We start from the raw sequence: 25601 nt of genomic DNA, 5'->3' as shown, positions 1-25601 counted from the left end.
CGAGCGACAGAGATCGACGAGATCAAGCTTGCCTGCCTTCTACCTGCCCGATCCACAGTCCCTGCAGAGCTGAGACCCGTGGAGGCGACCGGAAGCGTGGGGCACGCCATCTTGAAAAGGCCACGAGACGCTGACCGTGCGGCCCACGAGTGACCCTCGAAGCTGTACACCGGGGTTTGAGAAGCCCCAGCCCCGAGCTCCACTTGCACCAAAGCTCACCCCTCCACAATCGACGAGTGCTGCGTGGGGCCCTTCTGCTTGTGTGCGCTCGACGCGTTGGCCCGGTCACTTGCCAGCTGGCTTGTGGCCCCTGTGCCGACGAACTTTGAAATACGACTTGCTTTTCTGGTTGCTCCAGATCTGCACCAGCTCCTGTGAAAAGGAGCACCCACTCTGACCCTCCTGGTTCGAGTGATAAGCAATCTCCCGGTTCCGCGTGGATTGCTTTTGCCAAGTGCTGTTTGCTGCAATCTTGAAGCCGACGGTGCTGACGGCGAGAGCCTACGTGGGACAGATCGTGACCTGCTCCTGGACGTCGCAGATGCCCCAGAGCCCACGTGACAGCGGAGAGAAGCCTATCGACAACCGCCTGATTGCGCCCGACATTGCCTGGTTCCGTCCTGGTTCCATCCTGGTCACTGCTGAGTGACCCAGACTCTGTCCCCTCTGCTTTCAGGTACTTTTCTACTTCGATCCACCCTTGGATCGCACCGGACACTTCTGCTTCACAGCGCCTGCAGCTGCAACAGCTCCAAGCACCAAGAACCTGCGTGACAGAACCCGATGCCACTTCGACCCTGTGCACCCACGGCCTGTGGGTGAGGTAACTTTGCAACGCCAGTGTCTTTACACTGGTACACACCTCTAGGGTCTGTGTCTAAAGTTTTGTGTTCCTAGGTTCAGCGGAAGTATCTTTTTATTCACTTTTATTGACTTTTACGCACCATTGACAGTGCATTGGTGCGCGCTGCACTTTCCGTGCTGCACCCGTCTCCTGTGGGCTACTCCCGACTTCTTCATTGCTTGTCCTGACTGCTCCCAGCGAATCTCTAGGCCCTAGGCCTAACCATTGTTCGTAAAGTGTTACTTATACCACTTTTTTGATATATGGTCTGAGTGGCCACCCGCCCTCATCCATAAACGTGCAACTTTATATGTGTAACAGTGCTTTTGATTTAACGCTTGTGCCCCTTTCCTCATAAAGAGTACTGGGGAGTAATTTAGAAATAAATACATATATTTTTATAATATATACTTGTGTGGTGTCCTTTCATTTGATTACAGGATTGTATGTGGTAAAACAGCTCGCTTAACACGACCTCTTAAGGTAAGCCTTTAAGGCTGCTTAGTCCATGCTACCACTAGGATAGCTTGTCTACAAGGTTGACTTACAACCTGACATCTTTGGGGTTTGTTTGGACTGATAACCAGTGGTTCCAGAATTGGAAACACTACCTATCAGGCCAACTTCTCACACCCGGGCAATCTGCGACCAAGCGAAACTACGCCCACTCCTGTTATGGTCCAGAATTTGGAATGTGCAGGAATTAAGTAGTTACGCAGACGCCTTAAATGACATTCTGTCAATATCGGGTTCTCATAAGATCATCTGGCTCAGGGAAGTTAAAAAACTGCTATACAATTTGGGCCTAGGCGAGGCTTGGACCAACAAATCTGCACCCTCGAAACAACATCTAAAGAAGGTTTATTGGGCATGGGTGGACAGCGAGAGGGCCCGAAGCACAAATCATTGTAAATCTGTGGCCCTGTTTCTGTCAGTCAAGGAGTTGCCTTTAAGGGAATCCTATCTAGACGCCATTCAGAACCCAAGGGACAGAGCATTATACATCAAGTTCAGGTTGGGGGTACTTCCATTATGTGAGTTCACGTCAACTTGGAAACCGCCCGCTCAAACTGTACCCTATTGCCCCTTTTGTGATCTAAGGGCAGAATCTGTGTCCCATATGTTGTTTGAATGTAGCGTCTATGTAGCCCCAAGACGTAGGTGGTTGAAGCCTATTTGTAGAAGCCTGGGAACTTGCTCTCATTTGGAAGCCCTGCGTATTTTACGTACAGATCCTAGACCCTTCTTTTCAACTTGTATGGCAAAATTTTTGGGTTGGGCATGGTGCCTAAGAACTGCAAGGAAAATGTTAATTCAGTGAACGATCCTACCCACCCAATATGCTGTTTTGTATATGAAATGTTTTTATGTGTGATAATTGTTGTTAAAAATGCTTTTTAAAGATGTGTAAATGCTTTTATGATATGTTTTTATCGAATAAAGCTATTACTTACTTACTTACTTACATGATGACACATGACACCACATGACACATGATGACACATGATGACACCACATGATGACACATGACACCACATGAAAACAAATGACACCACATGATGACACCACATGACAACACATGACACATGATGACACATGACACCACATGACCCACATGACACATGATGACACATAACACCACATGACTCGACATGATAAATGACAACACATGGCAACATATGATGACACATGATGACACATGGCACATGACACCACATGACACAACATGACACCACATGACACTTGATGGCACATGACACCACTTGACACATGACACCACATGACACCACATAACACATGATGACACATGACGACACAGATAACACATGACACATGATGACTAATGGCACCACATTATACCACATGACACCACATGACACTTGACACATGATGACACATGACACCACATGAGTCCACATGATACATAACAACACATGGCAACATATGATGACACATGGGATGCATGGCAAATGACACCACATGACACAACATGCCACCACATGCCACCACAAAACTTAATGGCACATGACACCACTTGACACATGACACCACATGACACCACATGACACCACATGATAACACATGACACATGACACATGATGACACATGACACATGATACCACATGACACCACAAGATACCAAATGACAACACATGACTCATGATGACACATGACAACAAATGACGACACATGACAACACATGATGACACATGATGACACCACATGACACCACATGACCACACATGACACATGATGACACATGACAACACATGACACCACATGCCACATGATGACACATGACACCACATGACCCACATGACACATGCCACCACATAACACATGACAACACATGACACATGCCACATGGTGACAAATGACCCCACATGATGACACATGGCAACACATGCCGACGCATGATGACACATGACACCACATGACACCATATGATGACACATGATTCCACATGACACATGACACAAGACTCCACATGACCCACATGACACATGACACCACATGACACAACATGCCACCACATGCCACCACGACACTTAATGGCACATGACACCACTTGACACATGACACCACATGACACCACATGACACCACATGACACCACATGATAACACATGACACATGACACATGATGACACATGACACATGATACCACATGACACCACAAGATACCAAATGACGACACATGACTCATGATGACACATGACGACACATGACGACACATGACAACACATGATGACACATGATGACACCACATGACACCACATGACCACACATGACACATGATGACACATGACAACACATGACACCACATGACACATGATGACACATGACACCACATGACCCACATGACACCACATAACACATGACAACACATGACATGCCACATGGTGACACATGACCCCACATGATGACACATGGCAACACATGCCGACACATGACGACACATGATGACACATGACACCACATGACACCATATGATGACACATGATTCCACATGACACATGACACAAGACTCCACATGACCCACATGACACATGACACCACATGACCCACATGACACATGATGACACATGACAAGACATGACACCACATGACTCACATGACACATGACACCACATGATGACACATGACACTACATGACACCACATGACCCATGATTACACATGACACCACATGACACCACATGACACCACATGACACCACATGACACATGACACCACATGACACCACATGACACCACATGACACATGACACCACACAACACCACATGACACTACATGACACCACATGACACTACATGACACCACATGACACCACATGACACATGACACCACATGAAACCACATGACACCACATGACACCACATGATACCACATTACACATGACCCCACATTACCCCATATTGCGACACATGATGACACATGATGACACATGATGACACATGACACCACATGACATCACATGACACCACATGACACATGATGACACATGACACCACATGACATCACATGACACCACATGACAAATGACGACACATGACGACACATGACAACACATGACACCACAAGACACATTATGACATATGACCCCAAATGACCCCACATGGCGACATATGATGACACATGATGATACATGATGACACACAATGACACATGACACATGACAACACATGACACCAAATAATGAGACTATGACACCACATCATGACACCACATGACGACACATGACACATGACACATGATGACACATGACAACACATGACCCACATGACACATGATGACACATGATGACACATGAGACCACATGACCCACATGACACATGACACCACATGACCCACATGACACATGATGACACATGACACCACATGACACATGATACCACATGACAAAACATGACACATGACACCACATGACACCACATGACACCACTTGACACCACATGACACCATATGACACATGATGACACATGACTACACATGGCAACATGACACATGATGACACATGACGACACATGACGACACATGACACATGATGACACATGGCGACACATGATACGCGATGACACATGACACCATATGTCACATGACACATGACACCACATGATACCACATGACACATGATGACACATGATGACACATGACACCACATGACCCACATGATACATGATGACACATGACACCACTTGACCCACATGACACATGATAACACATGAAACCACATGACACCACATGACCCACATGACACATGATGACATGACACCACATGCCACATGACACCACATGACACCACATGACACATGACACCACATGACACATGACACCCCATGACACCACATGACACCACATGACACATGCCACCACATGACACCACATGACACCACATGACACATGACACCACACCACATCACATGACACATGACACCACATGACACCACATATCACATGCCACCACATGACACCACATGACACCACTTGACACCAGATGACACCACATGAAACATGATGGCACATGACGACACATGGCAACACATGATACATGATGACACATGGCGACACATGGCGACACATGATGACACATGATGACACATGGCGACACATGGCAACACATGATGATACATGACGACATATGATGACACATGGTGACACATGGTGACACATGACGACACATGATGACACATGACGACACATGGTGACACATGGCAACACATGGCGACACATGGCGACATATGGCGACACATGGCGACATATGGCGACACATGGCGACACATGACACATGACACCACATGACACATGACCCCACATGACACATGATGACACATGACACCACATGACACCATATGACACCACATGACACATGATGACACATGATACCACATGACACCACATGACACCACATGACACCACATGACAGCACAAGACACATGATACGTGACACCACATGAGACATGACACCACAAGACACATGACACCACATGAGACATGACACCACATGACAACACATGACAACACATGACACCAAATGACACATGACACCACACAACACCACATGACACCACACGACACCACATGACACCACATGACATATGATGACGCATGATGACACATGACACCACATGACACCACATGATGACACATGACACCACATGACCCCACATTGCGACACATGATGACACATGATGACACATGATGACGCATGATGACACATGACACCACATGACACCAAATAAGGACACATGACACCACAGGACACCATATGACACCACATGTTACCACATAACACATGATGACACATGACAACAAATGACACCACATGACACATACACATGACACAACATGACACAACATGACACATGATGACGCATGATGACACATGACACCACATGACACCACATGACACCATATGACACCACATGACACCACATGACACCACATGATACCACATGACACATGACCCCACATGACCCTATATTGCGACACATGATGACACATGGCGACACATGATGACACATAACACCACATGACATCACATGACACCACATGACACATGATGACACATGACCCCACATGACCCCACATGGCACCACATGATGGCACATGGCGACACATGACGACACATGACGACACATGACGACACATGACACCACATGACACATTATGACACATGACCCCAAATGACCCCACATGGCGACATATGACGACACATGACGACACACGATGACACACGATGACACATGACACATGATGACACATGACACCAAATGATGAGACATGACACCACATGATGACACATGACACCACATGACAACACATGACATGTGATGACACATGACAACACATGACCCACATGACACATTGTGAGAAGTTGGCCTGATAGGTAGTGTTTCCAATTCTGGAACCACTGGTTATCAGTCCAAACAAACCCCAAAGATGTCAGGTTGTAAGTCAACCTTGTAGACAAGCTATCCTAGTGGTAGCATGGACTAAGCAGCCTTAAAGGCTTAACTTAAGAGGTCGTGTTAAGCGAGCTTGTTTTACCACATACAATCCTGTAATCAAATGAAAGGACACCACACAAGTATATATTATAAAAATATATGTATTTATTTCTAAATTACTCCCCAGTACTCTTTATGAGGAAAGGGGCACAAGCGTTAAATCAAAAGCACTGTTACACATAGAAAGTTGCACGTTTATGGATGAGGGCGGGTGGCCACTCAGACCATATATCAAAAAAGTGGTATAAGGAACACTTTACGAACAATGGTTAGGCCTAGGGCCTAGAGATTCGCTGGGAGCAGTCAGGACAAGCAATTAAGAAGTCGGGAGTAGCCCACAGGAGACGGGTGCAGCACGGAAAGTGCGGCGCGCACCAATGCACTGTCAATGGTGCGTAAAAGTCAGTTAAAGTGAATAAAAAGATACTTCCGCTGAACCTAGGAACACAAAACTTTAGACACAGACCCTAGAGGTGTGTACCAGTGTAGAGACACCGGCGTTGCAAAGTTACCTCACCCACAGGCCGTGGGTGCACAGGGTCGAAGTGGCGTCGGGTTCTGTCACGCAGGTTCTGGGTGCTTGGAGCTGTTGCAGCTGCAGGCGCTGTGAAGCAGAAGTGTCCGGTGCGATCCAAGGGTGGATCGATGTAGAAAAGTACCTGAAAGCAGAGGGGACAGAGTCTGGGTCACTCAGCAGTGACCAGGGTGGAACCAGGACGGAACCAGGCAATGTCGGGCGCAATCAGGCGGTTGTCGATAGGCTTCTCTCCGCTGTCACGTGGGCTCTGGGGCATCTGCGACGTCCAGGAGCGGGTCACGATCTGTCCCACGTAGGCTCTCGCCGTCAGCACCGTCGGCTTGAAGATTGTAGCAAACAGCACTTGGCAAAAGCAATCCACGCGGAACCGGGAGATTGCTTATCACTCGAACCAGGAGGGTCAGAGTGGGTGCTCCTTTTCACAGGAGCTGGTGCAGATCTGGAGCAACCAGAAAAGCAAGTCGTATTTCGAAGTTCGTCGGCACAGGGGCCACAAGCCAGCTGGCAAGTGACCGGGCCAACGCGTCGAGCGCACACAAGCAGAAGGGCCCCACGCAGCACTCAGCGAGTGTGGAGGGGTGAGCTTTGGTGCAAGTGGAGCTCGGGGCTGGGGCTTCTCAAACCCCGGTGTACAGCTTCGAGGGTCACTCGTGGGCCGCACGGTCAGCGTCTCGTGGCCTTTTCAAGATGGCGTGCCCCACGCTTCCGGTCGCCTCCACGGGTCTCAGCTCTGCAGGGACTGTGGATCGGGCAGGTAGAAGGCAGGCAAGCTTGATCTCGTCGATCTCTGTCGCTCGAGTTCCGGCGGGAACTGCAACAAAGCAAGGGTCGAGGGCTGGATGGTGCCTGTTTGCACAGGGTGGTCACTCCTTGACCACAAGGGAGATTCTTCAGTCTTCTCACGTCGTGTAGAAAGTCGAAGGGTCCAGATTTCGTTTCTTATGTTTCTTCAGGATGATCTGAGGTCCGTTGGGACTGCTCCCCCTCTTATTCGAATCTAGGGGGTTGGACATCCTGCTAGGTCCCCTCCTATGGGTGGGACCCAGGAAGGGGGTGGTTACACCCCTCTCCTTTGATCCTGGCCGCGCTGGGACAGGGGCTGGGAGGCCCCAGAACCGGTTTGGCCGGATCCTGCAAGGGGCAGCCTTGTGCTCCCCAGGCAGTGTCTGGTTTCATTGAAACCTCCCTACTCCAATCCACTATCTCCTGTCTGGGGTGGTTTGACACCGCCCTGTGACAGGAAACTCTTTGTCCAGGCCTCCTCTGCCGGGTTTCGGTCAGCAGCAGGAGGTCAGACCCGTGTCTGTGGCAGGGGCATCCATTTTGTGGATCTGAGGCTCATTTTAAATCAACCGCGTTTCAGTAAAGTAACATGTCTTCTCCCTCTAGAAGGGTGGAATGCTATCCCCGTCGCCAGAACTGGCGAGGGGATAGTATTCCAATTCGTATGACACCTTACACGACATGTTTTGATAAAGCCAAACCAAAGTTGCTTTATAACCGCGAGGATTATAATGCGCTTAAGAGTATATGGTATGGCATTATCCCGGATCAGCTTAGGGAGTTGTTCCCGACAGCTGCAGACAGGCTCAGCTCACGCCAGAGCACCATCTCACATAAAACCACGCACTCTGCCTCCAGGATTGAGGAGGCCTTCCATAGGAGTGGCTTACAGGCTATATATGTGTCCAGATATAGGTTTAGATATAGGTATACTATATCTAAGCAAGGGGTGATTACACCCACTTGCCCCAGCTGAGTGATCAGCCAGTTGTGTCAATTTAGATAGCCAGCCAGGGGTGGCAAAAGATATGCTGCAGCCCCTGGTAGGCCTTGGATGCACCTATGCCCTGGGCACCTATAGTGCTCTGTACAGGGGCTGATAAGGTGACCCAAGCCAATCTAGTTATGCACCTAGGGTACATGGAATCCATTTTACAGAGAGAGCAGATAGCCTGGGGCCCTGATTAGCAGGGAACCAGGCCAACTAAGTCGAAAACCAGCTAAACACAGGGCAAAAAATCTGGGGTAACCATAGTCAGGTAGCCACCTTCCTACATAACCCCCCCCCAAACGAAAGGAGATAAGGCTATCCTTGGCCAGGTAAGCCTTTATTGCCTGAGTGGCCATATAAGGAAGTACCTGCACTAGCATGGGTACCCCCTGTCTCATGGTCCACTAAGCAGTCCCTCACCCTAGGGGTATTAGAGGGTCTCCACCATAGGGAATCACTACCTTGGGTGTGTTTATGCAAAGTTAAAGGCTGGTTTGGATATGGAGTATTGAAGTGAGGCTCCACTATTTTTGGGCTCAACTTCCTCCAATTATCTTCCACCATATGTGCCTTTCTTTCTTCAACTGAGTTGCACTGAACTCTCAGGGTCAACCTCTGGCTACCTAAAGCTGGAGGCTGGGTCCCTCTGTTTGGCTTGCTGGAGGGACAGTTCAGGTTTGGGCCCTTTGGGTCCCAGGTTTGGCTGTGCCCAACAGAATCCATCTGTGGGAGGTCCCTAACTGTTTTTAAGGGGGCTCCCTCAGGAGTTTTTAAAGTTTTCACCTTACTAGGCCTACTAGTTTTGGTGCCCCTAATCTGTTGATGGGGGTGCTTTATTTGACAGGGGGCCCTCTGGGTCTCACTGTCCTTCTTGTCCTCTGCAGCCCTGGGCTGACTAAGGCAAGGTAGAGAGGGGCAGGTTACCTGCTCCAGACTGGATCCCACCTGAGAAGGGTCCACTGCCATCAGGGGCTCTGTCAGGCCAGGCCTAACAACCTCTGGGGCAGTTCCTTCATCAGGGGTAAGATCAGTTCCCTGAGGAGGCTGATCCTGTCCTAATGTCTGGTGAGGGGAAGATTTATCTTCCTCCTCCATGCTCTCAGTTTGGGTGGAGTGATCCATCATTTCAGGCTTCACAACAACCGTATCTGTTTGAGTTTGGGCTGTGGCCATCACAGCCCCACCAACCTTTTCAGGAGGAGACTCAGTTTGGGTTTCTGCTGTTATCATAACAGCTTTGCTATTCTGGTTTGGAAGAGCTTCTGGTAAAGATGGGGCAGAGAGTTGTTCAGCCCTACCAACCTTTTCAGGAAGGACATCTTGAATTGGGGCTATAGCCAGTACAGCCCCACTAACCTTTCCATTGGAATTTACCATTCTAGAATGGATTTCCTGTTCAACCTCAGCCCAGGCTGAGATTTCCAAATCATTACCCAGTAGACAGTCTACAGGCAAGTTTGGTGACACTGCCACTCTCTTTGGGCCAATGACACCTCCCCAGCTGAGACTTACTACTGCCATGGGATGATTGGTTTGGATGCCATCAATGTTTGTTACCTGGTATGTGGCACCTGGTAAAAGTTGCTTAGAGGGGACTATACAGTCAGCCACCATGGTGATGCTAGCCCCTGTGTCTCTAAAAGCTTCCACTTTCAAACCATTGATGATGGGTTCCTGTCTATATTTGCTCAAGGTATTTGGGCAAACAGAGAAGTTGGCAAACCCCATGCCAGTCTCATAGACAAGATCATTTGGGGATGGAGACCTGGATAGGCCAGGGTCCCCTTGGGCTCCAAAAGTAAACCCACCCAGATTCCTGGGTGTGCTCCCACTTCCTGGGGGATTACTGCTGACAGTAACAGGAGGTGTTGGAGCTGGCTTTGGAGGTATGTTTTCTTTATTGCCATTCTTGGGACAACAGCTGTCTGTTTTGTAATGCCCAACCTGCTTACAGGCATGGCAATAAGGCTTTTTCTCTGTTGAAGAAGTGTCTTGGGACCCACCCCCCTTCTTGGAGTTTTGGGGCCCTGGGGAAGTGTTTTCTTTACTTTTATCCCCACCCTTATCTTGAGGCTTGGTAGACTCCTTCTTCTGGTTATTGTCCTGATTCTTAGGCCTAATCCTGGTTCTGACCCACTTATCTGCCCTCTTTCCCAATTCTTGGGGAGAGGTCAAATCTGAGTCCACCAGGTGCTGGTGTAAGAGCTGGTTCTGACAATTACTAAGGATCTGCTCCCTCATAATTAAATTATACAATCCTGTAAAGTCATGTACTTTGCTGCCATTCAGCCAACCCTCCAGAGCCTTAGTTGCACAATCAACAAAATCAGTCCAGTCCTGAGTCTGTGTCTTCTGGGTATCTCTGAACTTTAACCTGTACTGTTCAGTGGTTAAGCCAAACCCATCTATCAGAACACTCTTCAGGACTTTGTAATTGCTGGCATCCTCATGTCTGACAGTGAGGAGCCTATCCCTCCCTTTCTCTGAAAAGGAGTACCATAAGATTGCTGCCCACTGTTCCTCAGGAACCTGCTGTACCATGCAGGCTCTCTCAAGAGCAGTCATCCATTTGTGGATGTCATCCCCTTCCTTGTAGGGGGGCACAATCTTTGTCAGGTTTCTACTATCATAGGACCTGTCTTTAGGAATTTTGCTGCCACCAGTGGCATCTAAGCCACACAATTTTTTTTCTCTTGCTAAAGCAAGTTTAGCTTGAGCCAAGGCTACCTCTTCCCTTTCTATTTGGAGTTGGACAGCCCTCATCCTGGCCCTATGCTCTTTTCTCTGGGAGGGAGTCATCCCTCTTTGAGATTCTCTTGAGGCACTAGAAAGGTGAGAGTCCCTTGACAGAGATCTCTCCCTTCTATTACCTGGGAGAATTTGGTTATGAGATCTGGAGTGGTGCTGGCCCCCTCCATTCCCATGTAGGTCCAAGTTGGCCTGGTTAAGCCTGGCAACCTGTACCTGGTTTCCCACCTGATCCTGATCTTCAGGCTCATCTACATCAGAGCCTTCCTCTTCTTCTTCCTCCTCCACTACATCATCTTGAAGATCCTCATTCTCAGGGGAGTTTATCCCTTCCTCTGTTTCTAAGGGAGTCTGACTCACCTTGTCTAGGTCATCCTTTTCTAGGAGAGCTATTAGGGAAGGAATGGTAGGGCCTCTGCCCTTTTTTAGCCCCCTGGCTGTGCACAAGGCACTCAGGTCTTTGTGGCTAAGGTTGTCATATCTGGATGTTGTCCCTATAGGATCAACTTCTACAGGAGCAGAGCCTGAGGCTCTACCTGTATCAGACATGACTGCTAGTGAGGTGTAAGTGGTGCACTTACCTACACTAAGTGGTTTCCTACTGTACCTTGCTAGTGAGTTGTAGTCAGGGTGTGCTAATCCCTTTAATCTACAACTACTAAGTTCAGTAGAACTTAATATGCTAAGCTTTTGATTTATATGTACCTAGAGGTACTTGATGTGATCTTTCAATTTGATAAAGATTGCAATGGTAAAACAAACAGCAAGCTCAAATCCGCACCGCTGCACACCAATGTGAGAAGTTGGCCTGATAGGTAGTGTTTCCAATTCTGGAACCACTGGTTATCAGTCCAAACAAACCCCAAAGATGTCAGGTTGTAAGTCAACCTTGTAGACAAGCTATCCTAGTGGTAGCATGGACTAAGCAGCCTTAAAGGCTTAACTTAAGAGGTCGTGTTAAGCGAGCTTGTTTTACCACATACAATCCTGTAATCAAATGAAAGGACACCACACAAGTATATATTATAAAAATATATGTATTTATTTCTAAATTACTCCCCAGTACTCTTTATGAGGAAAGGGGCACAAGCGTTAAATCAAAAGCACTGTTACACATAGAAAGTTGCACGTTTATGGATGAGGGCGGGTGGCCACTCAGACCATATATCAAAAAAGTGGTATAAGGAACACTTTACGAACAATGGTTAGGCCTAGGGCCTAGAGATTCGCTGGGAGCAGTCAGGACAAGCAATTAAGAAGTCGGGAGTAGCCCACAGGAGACGGGTGCAGCACGGAAAGTGCGGCGCGCACCAATGCACTGTCAATGGTGCGTAAAAGTCAGTTAAAGTGAATAAAAAGATACTTCCGCTGAACCTAGGAACACAAAACTTTAGACACAGACCCTAGAGGTGTGTACCAGTGTAGAGACACCGGCGTTGCAAAGTTACCTCACCCACAGGCCGTGGGTGCACAGGGTCGAAGTGGCGTCGGGTTCTGTCACGCAGGTTCTGGGTGCTTGGAGCTGTTGCAGCTGCAGGCGCTGTGAAGCAGAAGTGTCCGGTGCGATCCAAGGGTGGATCGATGTAGAAAAGTACCTGAAAGCAGAGGGGACAGAGTCTGGGTCACTCAGCAGTGACCAGGGTGGAACCAGGACGGAACCAGGCAATGTCGGGCGCAATCAGGCGGTTGTCGATAGGCTTCTCTCCGCTGTCACGTGGGCTCTGGGGCATCTGCGACGTCCAGGAGCGGGTCACGATCTGTCCCACGTAGGCTCTCGCCGTCAGCACCGTCGGCTTGAAGATTGTAGCAAACAGCACTTGGCAAAAGCAATCCACGCGGAACCGGGAGATTGCTTATCACTCGAACCAGGAGGGTCAGAGTGGGTGCTCCTTTTCACAGGAGCTGGTGCAGATCTGGAGCAACCAGAAAAGCAAGTCGTATTTCGAAGTTCGTCGGCACAGGGGCCACAAGCCAGCTGGCAAGTGACCGGGCCAACGCGTCGAGCGCACACAAGCAGAAGGGCCCCACGCAGCACTCAGCGAGTGTGGAGGGGTGAGCTTTGGTGCAAGTGGAGCTCGGGGCTGGGGCTTCTCAAACCCCGGTGTACAGCTTCGAGGGTCACTCGTGGGCCGCACGGTCAGCGTCTCGTGGCCTTTTCAAGATGGCGTGCCCCACGCTTCCGGTCGCCTCCACGGGTCTCAGCTCTGCAGGGACTGTGGATCGGGCAGGTAGAAGGCAGGCAAGCTTGATCTCGTCGATCTCTGTCGCTCGAGTTCCGGCGGGAACTGCAACAAAGCAAGGGTCGAGGGCTGGATGGTGCCTGTTTGCACAGGGTGGTCACTCCTTGACCACAAGGGAGATTCTTCAGTCTTCTCACGTCGTGTAGAAAGTCGAAGGGTCCAGATTTCGTTTCTTATGTTTCTTCAGGATGATCTGAGGTCCGTTGGGACTGCTCCCCCTCTTATTCGAATCTAGGGGGTTGGACATCCTGCTAGGTCCCCTCCTATGGGTGGGACCCAGGAAGGGGGTGGTTACACCCCTCTCCTTTGATCCTGGCCGCGCTGGGACAGGGGCTGGGAGGCCCCAGAACCGGTTTGGCCGGATCCTGCAAGGGGCAGCCTTGTGCTCCCCAGGCAGTGTCTGGTTTCATTGAAACCTCCCTACTCCAATCCACTATCTCCTGTCTGGGGTGGTTTGACACCGCCCTGTGACAGGAAACTCTTTGTCCAGGCCTCCTCTGCCGGGTTTCGGTCAGCAGCAGGAGGTCAGACCCGTGTCTGTGGCAGGGGCATCCATTTTGTGGATCTGAGGCTCATTTTAAATCAACCGCGTTTCAGTAAAGTAACATGTCTTCTCCCTCTAGAAGGGTGGAATGCTATCCCCGTCGCCAGAACTGGCGAGGGGATAGTATTCCAATTCGTATGACACCTTACACGACATGTTTTGATAAAGCCAAACCAAAGTTGCTTTATAACCGCGAGGATTATAATGCGCTTAAGAGTATATGGTATGGCATTATCCCGGATCAGCTTAGGGAGTTGTTCCCGACAGCTGCAGACAGGCTCAGCTCACGCCAGAGCACCATCTCACATAAAACCACGCACTCTGCCTCCAGGATTGAGGAGGCCTTCCATAGGAGTGGCTTACAGGCTATATATGTGTCCAGATATAGGTTTAGATATAGGTATACTATATCTAAGCAAGGGGTGATTACACCCACTTGCCCCAGCTGAGTGATCAGCCAGTTGTGTCAATTTAGATAGCCAGCCAGGGGTGGCAAAAGATATGCTGCAGCCCCTGGTAGGCCTTGGATGCACCTATGCCCTGGGCACCTATAGTGCTCTGTACAGGGGCTGATAAGGTGACCCAAGCCAATCTAGTTATGCACCTAGGGTACATGGAATCCATTTTACAGAGAGAGCAGATAGCCTGGGGCCCTGATTAGCAGGGAACCAGGCCAACTAAGTCGAAAACCAGCTAAACACAGGGCAAAAAATCTGGGGTAACCATAGTCAGGTAGCCACCTTCCTACACACATGATGACACATGATGACACATGATGACACATGAGACCACATGACCCACATGACACATGATGACACATGACACCACATGACCCACATGACACATGATGACACATGACACCACATGACACATGATACCACATGACACCACATGACACCACATGACACCACATGACACCACATGACACATGATGACACATGACGACACATGGCAACATGGCACATGATGACACATGACAACACATGGCAACATGACACATGATGACACATGAAGACACATGACGACACATGACACATGATGACACATGGCGACACATGGCGACACATGGTGAAACATGGCGACACATGGCGACACATGGCGACACATGACGACACATGGCGACACATGACGACACATGGCGACACATGGCAACACATGATGACACATGACGACACATGGCGACACATGGCAACACATGGCGACACATGATGACACATGATACCACATGACACCACATGACACCACATGACACCACATGACACCACAAGACACATGATACGTGACACCACATGAGACATAACACCACAAGACACATGACACCACATGAGACATGACACCACATGACAACACATGACAACACATGACACCAAATGACACATGACACCACACGACACCACATGACACCACACGACACCACATGACATATGATGACGCATGATGACACATGACACCACATGACACCACATGATGACACATGACACCACATGACCCCACATTGCGACACATGATGACACATGATGACACATGATGACGCATGATGACACATGACACCACATGACACCACATGATGACACATGACACCACAGGACACCATATGACACCACATGATACCACATAACACATGATGACACATGACAACAAATGACACCACATGACACATGATGACACATGACACAACATGACACCACATGACACATGATGACGCATGATGACACATGACACCACATGACACCACATGACACCATATGACACCACATGACACCACATGACACCACATGATACCACATGACACATGACCCCATATTGCGACACATGATGACACATGACGACACATGATGACACATAACACCACATGACATCACATGACACCACATGACTGTAGGAGAGTAGGGTCTGCTATCCTATGGTCACCCCAATTTTTGCTTTTTGCTTCACTGGTTTTCGACTTACTGAGGCTGTGGGCCTGCTAATTAGACCCCCAGCCTGCTGTTCTCTCTCTAAATTTATAATACATGTGCTATAGGTACATACCACAATTGGAAATGGACTCCTTGTCAGCCCCTGTACCATGCACTATAGGTGCTCAGGGCATAGGTGCCACCAAGGCCTACCAGGGGCTGAAGCATAGCTTTTGCCACCCCTGGCTGGTTCTTAAATTGACACAACTGGCTGATCACTCAGCTGGGGCAAGTGGGTGTAATCACCCCTTGCTTAGATATAGTATACCTATATCTAAACCTATATCTGGACACATATATAGCCTGTAAGCCACTCCTATGGAAGGCCTCATCAATCCTGGAGGCAGAGTGCGTGGTTTTATGTGAGATGGAGCTCTGGCATGAGCTGAGCCTGTCTGCAGCTGTCGGGAACAACTCCCTAAGCTGATCCGGGATAAGGCCATACCATATACTCTTAAGCGCCTTATAATCCTTGCGGTTATATAGCAACTTTGGTTTGGCTTTATCAAAACATGTCGTGTAAGGTGTCATACGAATTGGAATACTACCCCCTCGCCAGTTCTGGCGACGGGGGTAGCATTCCACCCTTCTAGAGGGAGAAGACATGTTACTTTACTGAAACGCGGTTAATTTAAAATGAGCCTCAGATCCACAAAATGGATGCCCCTGCCACAGACACGGGTCTGGCCTCCTGCTGCTGACCGAAACCCGGCAGAGGAGGCCTGGACAAAGAGTTTCCTGTCACAGGGCGGTGTCAAACCACCCCAGACAGGAGATAGTGGATTGGAGTAGGGAGGTTTCAAAGAAACCAGACACTGCCTGGGGAGCACAAGGCTGCCCCTTGCATAATCCGGCCAAACCGGTTCTGGGGCCTCCCAGCCCCTGTGCCAGCGCGGCCAGGATCAAAGGAGAGGGGTGTAACCACCCCCTTCCTGGGTCCCACCCATAGGAGGGGACCTAGCAGGATGTCCAACCCCCCAGATTCGAATAAGAGGGGGAGCAGTGCCAATGCAACTCAGATCATCCTGAAGAAACATAAGAAACGAATTCTGGACCCTTCAACTTTCTGCACGACGTTAGAAGACTGAAGAATCTCCCTTGTGGTCAAGGAGTGACCACCCTGTGCAAACAGGTACCAACCAGCCCTCGACCCTTGCTTTGTTGCAGTTCCCGCCGGAACTCAAGCGACAGAGATCGACGAGATCAAGCTTGCCTGCCTTCTCCCTGCCCGATCCACAGTCCCTGCAGAGCTGAGACCAGTGGAGGCGACCGGAAGCTTGGGGCACGCCATCTTGAAAAGGCCACGAGACGCTGACCGTGCAGCCCACGAGTGACCCTCGAAGCTGTGCACCGGGGTTTGAGAAGCCCCAGCCCCGAGCTCCACTTGCACCAAAGCTCACCCCTCCACACTCGACGAGTGCTGCGTGGGGCCCTTCTGCTCGTGTGGGCTTGACGCGTTGGCCCGGTCACTTGCCAGCTAGCTTGTGGCCCCTGTGCCGACGAAACTTGAAATACGACTTGCTTTTCTGGTTGCTCCAGATCTGCACCAGCTCTTGTGAAAAGGAGCCCCCACTCTGACCCTCCTGGTTCGAGTGATAAGCAATCTCCCGGTTCCGCGTGGATTGCTTTTGCCAAGTGCTGTTTGCTGCAATCTTGAAGCCGACGGTGCTGACGGCGAGAGCCTACGTGGGACAGATCGTGACCCGCTCCTGGACGTCGCAGATGCCCCAGAGCCCACGTGACAGTGGAGAGAAGCCTATCGACAACCACCTGATTGCGCCCGACATTGCCTGGTTCCGTCCTGGTTCCACCCTGGTCACTGCTGAGTGACCCAGACTCTGTCCCCTCTGCTTTCAGGTACTTTTCTACTTCGATCCACCCTTGGATCACACCGGACACTTCTGCTTCACAGCGCCTGCAGCTGCAACAGCTTCAAGCACCAAGAACCTGCGTGACAGAACCCGACGCCACTTCGACCCTGTGCACCCACGGCCTGTGGGTGAGGTAACTTTGCAACGCCGGTGTTCTTACACTGGTACACACCTCTAGGGTCTGTGTCTAAAGTTTTGTTCCTCTAGGTTCAGCGGAAGTATCATTTAATTCACTTTATCCAACTTTTACGCACCATTGACTTTGCATTGGTGCGAGCCGCACTTTCCGTGCTGCACCCGTCTCCTGTGGGCTACTCCCGACTTCAGCATTGCTAGTCCTGACTGCTCCCAGCGAATCTCTAGGCCCTAGGCCTAACCATTGTTCGATAAATGTTCCTTATACCACTTTTTTAGTATATGGTCTGAGTGGCCACCCGCCCTCATCCATAATTGTGCAACTTTATATGTTTTACTGTGCTTTTGATTTAACGCTTGTGCCCCTTTCCTCATAAAGAGTACTGGGGAGTAATTTAGAAATAAATACATATATTTTTATAATATATACTTGTGTGGTGTCCTTTCATTTGATTACAGGATTGTATGTGGTAAAACAGCTCGCTTAACACAACCTCTTAAGTTAAGCCTTTAAGGCTGCTTAGTCCATGCTACCACTAGGATAGCTTGTCTAACAAGGTTGACTTACAACCTGACATCTTTGGGGTTTGTTTGGACTGATACCCAGTGGTTCCAGAATTGGAAACACTACATATCAGGCCAACTTCTCACATTGGTGTGCAGCGGTGCGGATTTGAGCTTGCTGTTTGTTTTACCATTGCAATCTTTATCAAATTGAAAGATCACATCAAGTACCTCTAGGTACATATAAATCAAAAGCTTAGCATATTAAGTTCTACTGAACTTAGTAGTTGTAGATTAAAGGGATTAGCACACCCTGACTACAACTTACTAGCAAGGTACAGTAGGAAAACACTTAGTGTAGGTAAGTGCATCACTTACACCTCACTAGTAGTCATGTCTGATACAGGTAGAGCCTCAGGCTCTGCTCCTGTAGAAGTTGATCCTATAGGGACAACATCCAGATATGACAACCTTAGCCACAAAGACCTGAGTGCCTTGTGCACAGCCAGGGGGCTAAAAAAGGGCAGAGGCCCTACCATTCCTTCCCTAATAGCTCTCCTAGAAAAGGATGACCTAGATAAGGTGAGTCAGGCTCCCTTAGAATCAGGTGAAGGGATACACTCCCCTGAGAATGAGGATCTTCCAGAAGAAGAAGAGGAGGAGGAAGAGGGAGAGGAAGGCTCTGATGTAGAAGAGCCTGAAGATCAGTGTGAGAAGTTGGCCCGATATGCAGCGTTCGCTATGTATCGTTCCAAACGACCCTTATGGTGATTGGTTGTAAGTCAACCTATAGACCAGCTATCCTAGTAGCGTGGATACGAGCAGTCTAAGGCTAAAGACTCGAGAGGGCGCGTTAAGCCAGCTGTTTACCACACATGTACCCCTTGAACACCCAGTGAAAGGACACCACACAAGTGTTATGAAAATAAACAGTATATTTATTAAGAATCACAACAGCCCTGTACTCTTTATGAGGACAGGGTACTAAGCACAAACCAAATCTCTTAGGAAAATACTTCAAGTGCACAATTAAAACAAGTGTCCGAGGACACGGAAAGTTTAAGGTCTCGGGCGGACCCGATAAGGCAAGTCGGAAGCGAGGGACTCGGGACCCTAGAGTAAAGAGGCTATGCAGGCACTGAAATGCCGAGTTACCTAGCCACGAGGGCTGCGGCTGCACAAGTCTTACAGGCGTCGGGGTCTTCGCTGACGAGCCAGGAGCCGGAAGAAAAGGAGTTGCTGGCCGGCGACCAGTGATGAATAGTTCGTAGAGATCCAAGCCTGGATCAGAGATTGATGATACCTGAAAGCAGAGGGGACCAAGTTCGTACTACTAGCCAGTAGTCAGAGGGTACCAGGAAGGCACCGGTTGGCCGTCACCTCGACTAGGTGAGTGGGCGACGCTAGGCTCTGCAGTCTCACGGACCAGGAGGCGTTGTCGGCGACCACGGTGGAGGTGCGAGCTGTCCCACGAAGGATGATGCTGTCGGCGTCGCTGGGCCCAGGATGGGGCAACAAGCCTTGGCAAATCTCAGGGCCACGTGGTGGGCCTAAGATGGCGTCGTGAGTGGACCAGGAGGGTCCGGGGTGCTTCTCGCAAAGATGGAAGCAAGGGCCAGTCTGGAGCAACCAGACCAGCAGTGATGATTGTCGGATGTCGTCACAGAAGGACACAAGCCAGCGGCTAGTGACCAGACAACGTGCTGAGCAGCGAGCAGAAGGGCCCCACGCAGATCGTGGAGATGCTGGGAGACTGCACTTCGGTGCTGGAGCGGCTCAGGGTCGGGGCTTCTCGGACCCCAGAGCACTCACAGGGGAATTGCTTCGATGGTCGTGCTGGATAAGAGCGTGCAGGTTCTGATGATGGCCGGTCCCTCGAGGTCTCGTCGCACCCACAGATCACAGCTGAGCTGATGACGTGGGTAGAGGTCAGAGGTGCCAGGGAAGCCGGTTCTCGTCGAGCTGGGCCGTCGGATCCTTGAGGAAGGACTTGCAGCAAACCGCAGAGTTCTTAGATGGTGCCCGCTGATGCAGGGTGACTACTCCTTAGTCACAAGGGAGAAATCTTGAGAAGAGTCTCAAAGTCCTTTCGTAGAAAGTAGTTCTTGATTCAAAGATGATCTAATTTGGAAGGGTCCCCGCTCCGGCCTTTATCCTAAAGGAAGGGGTGGGTACATGACTAGGTCCTGCCCTAAGGGTGGGACCAGGAAGGGGGGTAGTTACACCCCTCTCCCCTGCTGGACTTTCCCCAGGCCAGGGCTGGGGCCCCTGGAACTGGTTCTGACCGGCAGATGCGTAGTGAGCACCGGGGTGCCACTCCGCAGTCACCTTCTTGCAAAAGCCCTACCTACCCAGAATACACAAACCCTGTCTGGGACGGTGCGAACACCGCCCTCGACAGGAAACCCTTTGTCCGAGCGCTCCTCGCTGGAAGAACTCCCAGCAGCAGGAGGTCAGACTCGTGTCTGTGGTGGCAGCATCCATTTTGTGGAGCTGAGGCTTTAGTTAACTTTAACCGGGGTTCACAGTTACGTACATGTCGTGTCCCTCTAGAAGGGCGGAATGCTAACCTCGTCGCCAGGGTTGGTGAGAGGGCAGCATCCCGATTCGTATGACACCTTACTCGACATGTCTTGATAACGCGACACCGAAGTTACCGATGTGGTACGCGTTATCATGGAACAGCCATTGGATCTTGATTCCGCAAGCTGCAACCGGGCTCGGCTCGGGCCAGAGCACAGTTCACACGAGCCCACGCACTCTGCCTTCAGGATTGTCAAGGCCTGCCATAGGAGTGACTGATAGGAACTCGGGTGTCCATTGTGTGGTTAGATATAGGGCTACTATATCTAAAGCAAAGGGTGATTACACGACTTCGCCCCAGCTGTCATGCAGCCAGTTGTGTCAAATTTAGGAGGCCAGCCGGGGGTGGCATAATACATGCTGCAGCCCCTGGCGGCCCTGGGTACACCTATGCCCTGAGTTACAGGGTCTGATAAGGTGGCCCAGTACCAATTGGTAAATGCACCTAGGGTACATCTCGTAATTTAGAAAGAGAACAGCCAGGCTGTGGGTCTGATTAGCAGGCCCACAGCCAGAGAAAGTCGTAAACCAGTGAAACAAAAGCAAAAAATCTGGGTGATCATAGGATTGCAGACCCTACTCTCCTACATGACCCCCCCCCAAACGTCGGAACAATAAGCTAACCTCGACCAGGTGAGTCTTCTTGTTCTAAGTGGAAATATCTGGAGAGCCCATCGGCATTGCCATGATCAGTACCAGGTCTATGTTCCACTGTAAAGTCCATCCCCTGTAGGGAAATGGACCACCTAAGCAGTTTGGGGTTTTCACCCTTCATCTGATTTAGCCACAAGAGGGGCTTATGGTCGGTCTGAATCTTGAAGTGAGTGCCAAACAAGTATGGCCTCAGCTTCTTCAGGGCCCAAACCACAGCAAAGGCCTCCCTCTCAATAGCTGACCAATTCTTCTCTCTAGGGGTCAGCCTTCTGCTTATAAAAGCAATGGGCTGGTCTTGACCATCAAAATTCAGTTGAGAAAGTACAGCTCCCACACCCAACTCAGAAGCGTCTGTTTGGACAATGAATGGCTTGGAGTAGTCTGGACTCTTGAGGATAGGCGCCGTGCACATGGCCTGCTTTAGGTCATCGAATGCTTTTTGACAGCTCGCTGTCCACTGAACCTTTTTTGGCATTTTCTTACTTGTCAGTTCGTTTAATGGTGTCACTATGGAACCATAGTTCCTGACAAACTTTCGGTAGTATCCAGTCAGGCCCAAGAAAGCTCGAACCTGAGTCTGGGTGGTTGGAGGAGCCCAGTCCCTGATTGACTGTATCTTGCTCTCCAGTGGCTGAACCTGGCCTCCACCTACAAGGTGGCCCAGGTATACAACCTGTGTCTGCCCTATCTGGCACTTGGTGGCCTTGATAGTGAGGCCTGCTGCTTGCAGAGCCTCTAACACTCTCCGCAGGTGGACCAGGTGATCCTCCCAGGTGGAGCTAAAGACAGCAATATCGTCTAGATACGCCGCACAGAAGTCATCCAGCCCAGTAAGGACTTGATTCACCAACCGTTGGAAGGTGGCAGGTGCATTTTTCAGACCAAAGGGCATCACCACGAACTGATAATGCCCACCAGGGGTTGAAAATGCGGTCTTAGGCTTGGCGTCCTCAGCTAACCTGATTTGCCAATACCCAGCTGTCAGGTCAAACGTACTTAAGTAGTTGGCCGAAGCCAATCTATCGATAAGCTCGTCTGCCCTTGGTATTGGGTGGGCGTCAGTCTTAGTGACTGCATTGAGACCCCTGTAGTCTACGCAGAACCTCATCTCTTTCTTACCGCCCGGGGTGTGAGGTTTCGGCACTAGAACTACGGGACTAGCCCAAGGGCTATCCGAGGGTTCAATGACTCCCAGCTCCAACATTTTCTGCACTTCACTCTTGATGCAGTCTCTAACGTGATCAGGCTGCCGGTAGATTTTACTCTTAACGGGCAGGCTGTCACCAGTGTCAACCTCATGGGTGCACCAATCGGTCTGACTGGGTGTTAGAGAAAACATATGTCTGAACGACTGAAGAACCTGTTTACAGTCGCTCTGTTGATGTTCAGAGAGGCTGCCACAAAAGACAACACCATCTACCGATCCATCGTCAGGATTCTGAGTGAGCAGGTCGGGGAGAGGGTCACTCTCCTCCTCCTGTCCCTCATCTAGGGCCATGAGCAAACTCATGTCCTTCCTGTCGACATATGCTTTGAGCCTGTTGACATGAAGCACCCTGTGGGGGCTCCGGGGAGTTCCCAGGTCGACCAGGTAGGTGACCTCTCCCTTTTTCTCCAGGATGGTGTAGGGCCCGGACCATTTGTCCTTGAGTGCTGCTGGGGCCACTGGCTCCAACACCCACACCTTCTGTCCGGGCTGGTAAACAGTCAAGACAGCCTTTTGGTCATGCCAAGCTTTCTGGAGTTCTTGGCTGGCCTTAAGGTTTTCAGATGCCTTCTCCATGTATTCAGCCATCCACGAGCGGAGGCCAAGCACATAGTCCACTATGTTGGCTGCAGGCTTTTTGAGAGGTCTCTCCCATCCTTCCTTCACCAAACACAGGGGTCCTCTTACAGGATGCCCGTACAAAAGTTCAAAAGGGCTGTAGCCAACCCCCTTCTGTGGGACTTCTCTGTAGGCGAACAAGAGGCAGGGGATCAGGACATCCCATCTACGCCGAAGCTTTTCCGGTAGTCCATGAATCATCCCTTTTAGGGTCCTGTTGAATCTCTCAACAAGCCCATTGCATTGTGGATGATAGGGTGTAGTGAACTTGTAGTTGACACCACATTCCTTCCACATAGCAGTTAAGTAGCTCGACATAAAGTTTGCACCTCTGTCGGAGACGACCTCCTTAGGGAAGCCCACTCTGGAGAATACTCCAACTAGGGCTCTTGCCACAACAGGTGCTGTAGTGGTCCTAAGGGGAATAGCTTCAGGATACCTGGTGGCATGATCCACTACCACCAGTATAAACTTGTGCCCTGATGCTGTTGGTGGTTCCATGGGACCGACGATGTCGATCCCCACCCGTTCAAAGGGCACCCCCACCACAGGCATTGGTATAAGGGGGGCCTTTGTCGTGCCACCTGACTTACCACTGGCTTGGCAAGTGACACAGGAGCGGCAAAACTCCTTGGTATCTTTGTTCATATGAGGCCAGTGAAAGTGCGAGACAAGCCTGTCCCACGTCTTCGTCTGGCCTAAGTGTCCTGCTAAGGGAATCTCGTGGGCCAAGGTAAGTAGGAAACCTCGCTGAGACAAGGGTACAACCAGCCTCCTGGTCATGCCAGGCTTGGGGTCTCTTGACTCAGTGTACAGGAGTCCATCTTCCCAGTATACCTTGTGGGTACCTGTGGCGTTCCCAGCAGCCTCAGCAGCAGCCTGCTGTCTGAGGGGTTCAAGAGAAGGGCAGTCTAACTGGTCCTTCCCCAGGTCTTCCCTTGAGGGTCCCCCTGAACCCAAGAATTCAACTTGATCAAGTTCGAACTCTCTAGGCTCAGTTTCCCTCAATTCCTGTAGGTCAGCCTCCTCTGAGACTTGATCCTCGACCTGGGGCAAGGGGGAAGGCGCAGCCTTAACCCTACTGCTCTTTTTCTTGGGAGGTGTCTGGTCCGTTGTTCCAGGATCCAGCACCTGTTCAGTGGGGCATTTCCTGACCTGTGACCTGGTCACAGCGAACACATGTGCTGGCAAACCTAACATTTCAATGTGAGTCCGGTGCTCCACTTCTGACCATTGTGATGACTCCAAATCATTGCCCAACAAACAATCCACTGGGAGGTCTGGACTAACTACAACCTTCTTTTGGCCAGTTACCCCTCCCCAGGAGAAAGCTACAATTGCCATACTGTGATTGGTAGTGACATTGCTTGCATT

The sequence above is a fragment of the Lissotriton vulgaris genome, chromosome 2_2 (assembly GCF_964263255.1).
Source record: "Lissotriton vulgaris chromosome 2_2, aLisVul1.2, whole genome shotgun sequence".
NCBI lineage: Eukaryota > Metazoa > Chordata > Amphibia > Caudata > Salamandridae > Lissotriton > Lissotriton vulgaris.
The sequence above is the reverse complement of the archived record's forward strand: the minus strand, read 5'-3'. Positions refer to the sequence as shown.